The sequence below is a fragment of the Schistocerca piceifrons genome, chromosome 2 (genome assembly GCF_021461385.2).
Source record: "Schistocerca piceifrons isolate TAMUIC-IGC-003096 chromosome 2, iqSchPice1.1, whole genome shotgun sequence".
NCBI lineage: Eukaryota > Metazoa > Arthropoda > Insecta > Orthoptera > Acrididae > Schistocerca > Schistocerca piceifrons.
Window position 1 is genome coordinate 763,360,309 of NC_060139.1, and position 10,179 is coordinate 763,370,487.

Below are 10,179 nucleotides of genomic sequence, written 5' to 3' on the forward strand. Positions count from 1 at the left end.
ATATTACCAAAGAATTACCGTTTCGTGTATATGCAGTCAACTGGGTAAACAGAAGATTCTGATTACGTAGAGGAAAGAACAACATACGACGTAGTAGATGTTTGTCAACTGAGTATCCCTTGGCATACGTAGTAGATATTTGTTAATTGAGGATCCCTTGGCATTTGTAAACAGCATACAATATCTCTTAACAGAATGAGATCTCTGCAGCGGAGTGTGCGCTGATATATAACTTCTTGGCAGATTAAAACCGTGTGCCGGACCGAGACTCGAACTCGGGTTCGCAGAAGAGCTTCTGTGAAGTTTGGAAAGTAGGAGACGGGGTACTGGCAGAATTGAAGCTGTGAAGACGGGTCGTGAGTTGTGCTTGGGTAGTTCAGATGGTAGAGTACTTGCCCGCGAAAGGCAAAGGTCCTGAGTTCGTATCTCTGTCCGGCATACGGTTTTAATCTACCAGGAACATCTGTTAACTCGACATCAAATTACATAGATTTCTGTGCCTATCTCTACTGAAGATAACGGTGTCCTGAAGGACTGTACGTCAGCAAATATTCAAAATTGAGTTAACTTCACCACTCCATGCAAAAACCATATTCTCACATGAGAATGGAAGAGGGGTACTTCGTATATTCACTCCAGATGTGGTAATATAAACATGTAAAAGGACTTATATTACGCTGGTGCCACATATTGTACATGCTACAGCTGGCTCATGATTAGAGACTGGCTACGGTGACTCATCAAAAAAAAACCTTCGTGTTGTTTAGTTTCTACCTAATCTACGAATCATTATATACAGCAATCGTCACCTCTGAGCTGCAATCTTGTGCAGTAACACTGCGGCCTACGGTGTACTGCCAGCACTACAAACACATTAGTTTAAATAAGCAATTCACCTTAAATGCAAAAAACTGGTGATTTCTTAAACTGGGGAACAATCAAGAACGGGGTGCCGCAACGTTCGGTCTTGGGTCCTCCGCTGTTCTTAATATATATTAATGACTTGCCATTCTACGAGGCCTGTTCAGAAAGTAAGCTCCGATTGATTGCCAAATTGAAACCACAGTGAACATCAGAAATGTTTTACTTGTAACAATTAGCTACACCTTTCAGCTACTTCTCTACGTAGTCGCCGTTCTGACTTAGACTTTTGTCATAGCTTTGTACCAACTTTTCAATAGCCTCATCACAGAAGGCAGCCGCCAGTGCTTTCCGCCAATTCTCCACGCTGGCCTACACCTCGTTGTCTGTGTCAAAATGTTGTCTTCAAAGACAGCGGTTCATGTGACCAGAGATGAAACTCAGGGGGAGACAATTGCGGACTGTATTGTGGGTAATCTCACATTTCCATTTCAAAACGATGCAGGAGCATCTTCATTGCCCCTGCAGAATGCGGCTGAGAATTGTCTTGAAGAAGAAACAGCACGACAGTTATGTAATGTTAGCTGCATAGCTTCAGGCGAAATTTCTCACCAGGCCCTTGTACTTGGCGGCAGACACTATTTTCTAGACATCTTTACGCACTCACTGCGAGCTCAGAAATGAGAAGAGCGACGTGATGCTAACTGGGGTTATACTAGAGACACTACCCAACACATCTGTGCAAAGCTTTATCGGATTTTCATAGTCGTTTCCATTTCGCGACTGATCGGAGCTTACTTTCTGAACGCCCCTCGTATATTCACGAAGATGCAAAGCTAGTACCTTTTGCCGATGATACAAGTATAGCTATCACACGCAACAGACAAGAATTAACTGGTGAAATTGTAAACGATGTTTTTAAGAAAATCATTAAGTGGTTCTCTGCAAATGGGCTCTCATTAAACTTTGACAAAACACAGTTTATACAGTTCCACACAGTAAATGGAATGACACCATTAATAAATATAGACTTCGATCAGAAATCGGTAGCTAAGGTAGAATATTCAAAGTTTCTAGGTGTATGCATTGATGAGGGGTTGAACTGAAAACAAAACCCACTGAGAATCAACTGAAACGTTTCAGTTCAGCTACTTATGCTATTAGGGTCATTGCAAATTTTGGCGATATACATCGCAGTAAATTAGCTTACGACGCCTATTTTCATTCTCTGCTTTCGTATGGCATCATATTCTGGGTTAACTCATCATTCAGTAAAAGAGTGTTCATTGCACAAAAGCGTGTAATCAGAATAATTGCTGGAGCAGAGCTAGAGATCTTCACTGTAGCCTCACAATATATATATTCACATACGAAATTTGTTATTAACAATCCAAACGAATTCAAAATAAAAGCAGTGTACATGGCTACAACACTAGGAGAAAGGATGATCTTCACTACTCAAGTTTAAATCTAACTTTGGCTCAGAAGGGGGTAAATTATACTGCCACAAAAGTCTTTGGTCACTTACCTAACAGCATCAAAAGTCTGACAGTTAGCCATATAACATTTAAAAGGAAATTAAAAGAATTTCTTAATGGCAACTTCTTCTACTCATTAGATGAATTTTTGGATATAGTAAGTGGGCAATTTCTCCAAACCCCACAAAAAAATTAAAAATATTAAGTGTCATGGCATATTTTGTGTAATGTAATATCTTGTATAGACACGTTCTATTAACCTGACAAGTTCCACATCATTACGAAGTGTCGTATTCATGATCTATGGAACAAGTACTAATCTAATCTAATCTAATCTCTACTGATCAACCAGAACATTGTGACCATCTACCTAATAGGCGATATGTCTGCCTTTTGCACGGATAACAGCGGCGACACGTTGTGGCATAGAAGCATGATGCCTTGGTAAGTCGCTGCAGGGAGTTGGCACCACCTCTGCACACACAAGTCACAATTCCCGTAAATTTCGTGGAGGGGAACGATGAGGTCTGACGCATTATCGTCATGTTCAATCGCATCCCCGATGTGTTCTATCAGGTTCAGATCTGGCGAGCTGGGCGGCCAGCACATCAATTGGAATATGTCACTGTGTTCCGCGAACCACGCCATCACACTTCTAGCCTTGTGGCATGGTGCATTATCTTGCTGAAAAATGCCGCCGCCGTCTGGAAACATGATCGTCATAAAGGGGTGTACGTGCTCTGCAACCAGTGTACGATACTCCTTGATCGTCATGGCACCTTGCACAAGCTCCAATGGACCCATAGATTCCCAGAGCACAATGGAGCCGCCGCTAGCTTATCTCATCCCTCGTTACAGGGTCGAGGAGCTGTTCCCCTGGAGGACTACGGATTAGCGTCCTCCAATCGGAGTGATGAAGAAGCTATCTGCATTCATCAGACCATGCAACGGTCTGCCACTGTGCCAATGGTAATGTTTCCATTTCAGTAGTAGTTGCCGACTTCGTCGTGTTAACATTGGCACATTTATGGCTTGCCGGCTGAAGAGGCTCGGCGTTAGGAGTGTTCGGTGCACTGTGTGTTCAGATACACTTGTACTGTGCCAGCATTAAAGTCTGATAGTTCCACCACACGTCACCTTCTGTCCTGTTTTAGCAGTCTGGCCAACTCAGACGTCTGACATGAGAGGGTGGCCGCCCAACCCCACGACGCCTGGACGTGGTTTCACCTTGGTTTCGCCACGTGTTGAAGTCACTCACCACAGCACTCCTCGAACACCCAACAAGTCGTACAGTTTCCGAAATGCTCATACTGAGTCTCCGGGCCATCACAATCTGGCCTCGGTCAAACTCACATAGGCCACACTCCTTCCCCATTCCATACAGCACACTCTTTGATACTACATGCACTGTGCGTGTGTCTGACGAGAAGTCATTCTTCGCTAGGTAACACTGCTGTCGCCTAAACGGGTTTATATCGAGAGTAGGTCCGTGGTCGTAATGCTCTGGCTCATCAGTGTATAGCTCTTCACCTCGCCTACATATCAGTCCTACGAATCCAGCGCTTAACGCTAGGTGATATGACACTTTTGATGGTTTTATTATCAGTCACTAGTTAGGATGCCGTCGTGGACCCATTCATTCCAATACGTTCAGCTAATTATGGTCGTCGGCACACTGTATATTCATCTCTTTAGTGTAACTGATAAGACACCAGCTTTCTTCCCATACAACGACTATAATTAAAGTTAAACTTTCAAACCGCTGTAGAAATAAAACCACTGGTCAGAATGACGTCAAATTGCAACGGAATATTATCGGGGAAGGAGGAAAACGTATGGCAGAAAATACAGAATAGTTTGAAAATTGATCAATAGATGGCGCTGTATGTGTCAGAATACGCAAATGAAAACACCTGTCATGAGCACGACCCATTGAAGTTGGTACAAACAAGCCGGGTACAAGGCTTTTCCTCCTTTTGCGTCTGCGACGTTCGCCATGACGGTCTTAATTAAGGATCGCGCTCTGGTTGTAAAGCTGTATTACAAGAATGATGACTGTGCACACGTTACTCTGTAGAAGTTGTGGACACTGAAGTGTTTGAAAAAAGGCGTTGATCCGATGACTGCCTTGGGTCTGGAGAAAATGGTTCGGAAATTCAAAAAGACAGGTTCTTTTGTGATAGTGCACGGAGAATTGCCTGAACATTGGACATACCCTTCAGCATGGTGCGTAAAATCCCACTAAACATCCTTCTTTGCTATCCATTCAAAATTACCCCTGTGGACGAGCTGCTCCCTATTGCCTGCCAGCAAGAGAGACACCTATGCTTTAGAATTTCTTGCTCGCATGGAAGTGGACACTGATTGGCCGTAGAAGATTTAGTGGACAGACGAAGCCCACTTCCATCTGACAGGATATGTCAATACACAGAATTGTCGAATATGAGCAGCGGAAAATCCACACGCAAATCAACCAGTACCACTTCATCCTGAAAAGGTAACTTTGTGGTGCAGGTTTACGGTCTCATTTGTCATAGCGCCATATTTTTTCGAAGAGACAGGTGCTGTTACCTGTACCATCATTGGTAAGCGCTATGAGCGTCTTTTACGCAGCGATGTCATTCCAGCTCCCCAACAGCGTGGATGGGCGGATGGTATAATTTTTATGCAAGATGGCACACCACTGCACATTGAAAATCCAATTGAGCAGCTGCTAAAGCGCCATTTCGGAAATAATACAATTATCCGCCGCCATTTCCCTACAGCCTGGCTGTCCTGATCACCTAATCTTAATCCGAGTGACTTCTGGCTGTGGGCTATCTGAAAGATGTTGCGTTCATTGTTCCGACTGGAAACTTAGCTGCATTGGAGGCATGAATTACAAAACACATTGTGAATGTGACTCTGGAAGCAGTTCGATCAGTTGTGGTACATGTTATTTCTCGATTTCAACTTGTTGCAGATAACGATTAACAGCATATTGACATGTTTTGCGCCAGTCACAGGGAAATTAATAATCTGATTTCATTTTGACTGATACTATTTATGTGGCATTTGGCCTCAGGACAGTTAAAAACCGATATGATTGATGCTGCCGGCCGGGGTGGCCGAGCGATGCTAGGTGCTACAGTCTGGAACCGCGCGACCGCTGTGGTCACAGGTTCGAATCCTGTCTCGGGCATGGATGTGTGTGATGTTCTTAAGTTAGTTAGGTCTAAGTAGTTTTGCGTTCTACGGGACTGATGACCTCAGAAGTTAAGTCCCATAGTGCTCAGAGCCATTTGAACCATTCATTTGATTGATGCTTTTTCTGCGGTTTTTGACCTCAGGACAATTAAAAACCGATGCAATTGATGCTTTTATGAGGTTTTTGGCCTCAGGACAATTAAAAACCGGTTTTTCCCGTGCGATGTGATATGACCTTGCCGTTGTGGATGGGCCTACGGAACTAACGGTATCACTCCTATACAACCATGCACACTGAGTAATACAGTTTGTTCAAAGTCAAACGTACACCTTAGCTATTTTTTGTATGATTCATTTGTCATTTGTAGTGCACCTCTATAAAATATGATTCTTACAGTGCCATCTATTGCTACATTTTTAACTATATATTTTTCTTGTGCCATACGTTTGCCCCTTTCTCTGAAAATATTCAGTTGCAATTTGACGTCATTCTGACCAGGGGTGTTATTTCTTCAGCAGTTTGAAAGTTTAATTTTAATTATAATCACCCAGAATATAATTACGGTCTGGATGGAAATGAGAACGGGGGAGAGGATATCTGGGCTAATGAAAACCGCGTGGATGGAGGAATTTACCTGACCTTCTGCTAACGAATGCTCGTTAATCATCGGCGAAAGGCTGTTCTATTTTCTTTTAACTGTGGGGTGGACATACGAAATATGATACAAAAATTTGTCCGGAAAAGTTTCCTCTGATTGAGTGAATGGACGCAAGAACTCGTGATGTAGGCCACGTTCGAACATGGTGTTTATCTCAGATCTATGCCGCATAGTCAGAAGAATACCCTGTGTTACTGAATGCTGCAAAGAAACCACATTTTTGGCTTCGTCGCCACCGAAAAACAGCACAATCTCATGAGTCATATTTTTGTAGCCAACTCAGCCATAGTGAAAAAAAGCCCTCTTATTCAACGCCCTTTCAGCTTTTACCACCGCCAGAATGTTCCTAATAGTGTACATGTTCAGAATGAAAGTGGAATACAAGAAAAATGATTACCCCTCCATCTTAATAAAACTCGTTTCCGCCAGCGGGAATGATAGTGTGAAAAAAATGTGGGCTAAGTTAGCCGTCGACTGGTACGGAAATACCTAGAAAGTCGGTTTTACGTCTTGAGGAATATTTAAATCTAATTTCACTGATAACTCAATACATACGTTTTATTATAATTAATTTGAGCTTCACAGACCTAACGAAACTTTAATATTACAAGCTACGTTTTGTTTCCCTGCCTTATTGCTTTCGCCAAATTAGAAAAGTTGTTATATCACTGAGAATATAGATTGGATATACAGCAACATCAACGATTCCGTTTTCTGTCTTTCGCATCTGTACGATGTGCTGCCTAATCCTAGCATTTTCACGTGTCAGTTACATCTTATTTTACCTCTGACAACATTTGTAAATGGGAAAAATTCCGACTTGCATCGTGGTTTGAAGTTCATTTTGAACTGAAGGCTCCCTGTAACTGTCTGGCTACATCAGTTCTGAGGTCAAAGGAAGACAATTGCTTACCAACTACAACAGTGCTATACCTGATACATCTATGTGTTGTTCAATACAACCTATGGGTTGATGACAGCTTTACAGTTTTTACATTTACTATCAGGTCATGCCTGTGGTAAATTCCAAAGTGTAAAAATTTTCTTAGTGTCTTAGTCGACAAGTTACTTTACCAGGGAAAACTGAAACATGCATATTCTTTTCGGGTTGGATTACGTCTGAAGTATCATCAGTCCTGGACGAAGTAGTAATAAAAATCGAAACTGACACGAAGGTTCCTGTGATGACGGTGATCCACCGCAGCTTCAGATATCTTATCCTGCTGGCAAGATGAACTTACGCCCAGTCTTTCGGTCCAGTGACATTCTTGAAATGATTGTTGATGAATATGAAATTACATCACAAGACGGGTACTTTCTCAAACACTAGTTAGAAGACAGTCTTGCTTAGACATTACTGCACACAAATTGAATAGTAATATCACTGAAAAGGTACAGAGTGCGTAAACTAATGAAAATTATCACTGAATGTGTAACCTTCCCATTATATAGTGTTTCTGTGTGGAATTTAGCCCACCTTTACCTCCCACTCAGTAAATCTACATATTACCAAAAACTGTGTCCCCGCAAACTGTTATTCAACATAAACTCGTATGCTGAACTTTCACTAAACAGAACTTAGTATCGCAGGAGAGCTTCTGTAAAGTTTGGAAGGTAGGAGACGAGGTACTGGCAGAAGTAAAGCTGTGAGTACCGGCCGTGAGTCGTGCTTCGGTAGCTCAGTTGGTAGAGCTCTTGCCCGTGAAAGGCAAAGGTCCCGAGTTCGAGTCTCGGTCGGGCACACAGTTTTAATCTGCCAGGAAGTTTCAGAACTTAGTATAAACTGAACTGTAACTGATCTGAATGCAACTTGTCTTTGTGTTAAGTGTCCAATTGCAGCAAAACAGTAATCTGGCCCCAATAGATATTTCCACTTACCTCGCGTCTTGACAACACTGTTACAGATTTCTCGAAAGCACAACAGCAAACAGCAAGCAGGCTGTGGCTAAGCTATATTTCTATTTTTTAATACATAATCGAACTGTTCCATGTCGTAATGTGTAATGACAAATCGTGGGAAGGGGAGAGTAACTGCTGTTATGAAATTATACCCCAAGATAACGATTTTAGAATGAAGTATATATTCAGAAAGACAGAGTAATACTTCGCGTGATTTCACAAATAAAATATGTCTGAATAATACCATGGTTAACAAAGTGAACAATCATTTAAAGAGGGAACGATTTTAACAGAGAATTTCTATAAAAATCAAACAGATTAATCAATTAATATGTTAATGCATGACTCAAGAAGTGGGGTGGCATTTCTTGCAACTGTGAGCAAGTTAACTAGCTGACAGTAATCGTTCCTAGCTGCGCAGTGCTGTAGGCTTACCTCAAACTCCTTCTCTTCAAAACATAACATTATTCAAAATTTATATTCTCTTCACATTCTAATATATCCATCTCATACATCCTTGCTCGCTGCTGTCCTTTACAACATTTTTCATATAACAGATACAATCGCAAATTAACACAGCACTACTGAATACGTCCATCACCTACCACACTTCAACTACCACCGTATCAGACTGTGCAGAAGCAAAGACTGTGCCACGACATGACGAAAGATTCTTTAACATTAACGTAACTTGCTCTCTCTCTCTCTCTTTTTGACAGACATATCGTTAACATACCAAATACAAAATGTCATGACCACCTTAGAAATATTTCTGCGAGCCATCTGCACACAATAAAGTCACTGGTGTGTGGAAATATTAGGTAATTTGGCGAATGTGTGAGAGAGTAACGAGCTATAATTCATCAGCAGTAGAATATTTATAAAGTTACCTTAAAGGCAGCTTAGCTGACCTTGAGGCTACGCAGTAATTACGCATTAGTGCTATCATTGATAAATTGTCGTGTGTCGTATCGCCACTTGTAAGTAACAGAAGAACGAAATAACTGCTGTTTGAATTAGTGGCACCTTAACCTCTGTGTGCAGTTAAGATATATATTTATGAAAAGGTAGTGCAGTAAATTCAAAGATATTAAAACCTATAACATTTTAGTTTTTATCAGTTCATCGCTGTTATAAAATGTTACAACTATTCCACAAAGTCTTAGCTCTTCCTCCGTTAGAGCTAGGGATTCAAAGTATTACAACCAAATGAGATACACACGAATGTATAAGTGAAAAAGATTGGAACTAGATTTGCAGTTTATCAGCCGTAGATGTAGGTAACTTGCAGCAGTCCTCAGCAATTGGAAGGCCTAGGTTAGTTGCAAAGTCTAGCAGAAAGAAGGTTCTGCTGCTACGTGGTTCCCACGGTAGAGGTGTGGGCCAGCAGTTGCAGGAAGTGTTGGGGAGTGAGTACCACGTCACCAGCACTGTGAAGCCTAGAGCAGGGTTGGCTCAGGTGACTGAAAGCGTAGGGGAGTTGTGTAAGAATTTTATGAAAGTGGATCAGGTAGTGATAGTAGGTGGAGCAGGGAACAGTCTCGATAGGGACGGGGAATATGATGTCAGTTGTGACTTGGTTAAGATAGCTACTCAAACTGGTGGCACTAATGTGCATTTCGTGCAACTGTTTCAGCGTCATGATCGGCCTCACCTTAATGCGGCTGTTAAGCGCGTTAATGTGGGGGCTGGGAAGGGCACTGATGGCGGAGGGCATAGATAACATCTCAGTGGTGCCAGTTGGGTCTATCAGTAGATGGGGTTTCACTAGGCATGGCCTGCACCTCAGTGGGTATGGGAAGGGGAGGCTGGCTGAGCTTATAGGTGACAGTGTAGTGAGTGGTGGTGGTGGTAGTGGTATCACTCATGGAAAAATTCCTGTAGTAGTTGGTGTTAGAGCTGCACCTTTTTTAGACTGAAGTCAGCTGATAGGTATACCTGCTTAAAGGAAGTGCCTGTAACTAAGGACTCACCTCCAGAGGATGTAATGTTTCCACGTAGAGGAGGAATTAGCATATTTTATCAAAATATAAGAGGTATTAGAGATAAAGTTAGTGAACTGCTAATACACGTTAACTCTGAAATTATTGGTATAA

The 10,179-nt window shown here is 42.0% G+C and overlaps 1 non-coding gene across 1 annotated transcript; it reads left to right on the top strand.

Moving 5' to 3' along the window:
- Positions 1 to 7,851: 7,851 nt before the first annotated feature.
- Trnas-uga lies at positions 7,852 to 7,926 on the top strand. The gene has a single exon. It is a non-coding gene; the product is annotated as a tRNA-Ser (tRNA).
- Positions 7,927 to 10,179: the final 2,253 nt, after the last annotated feature.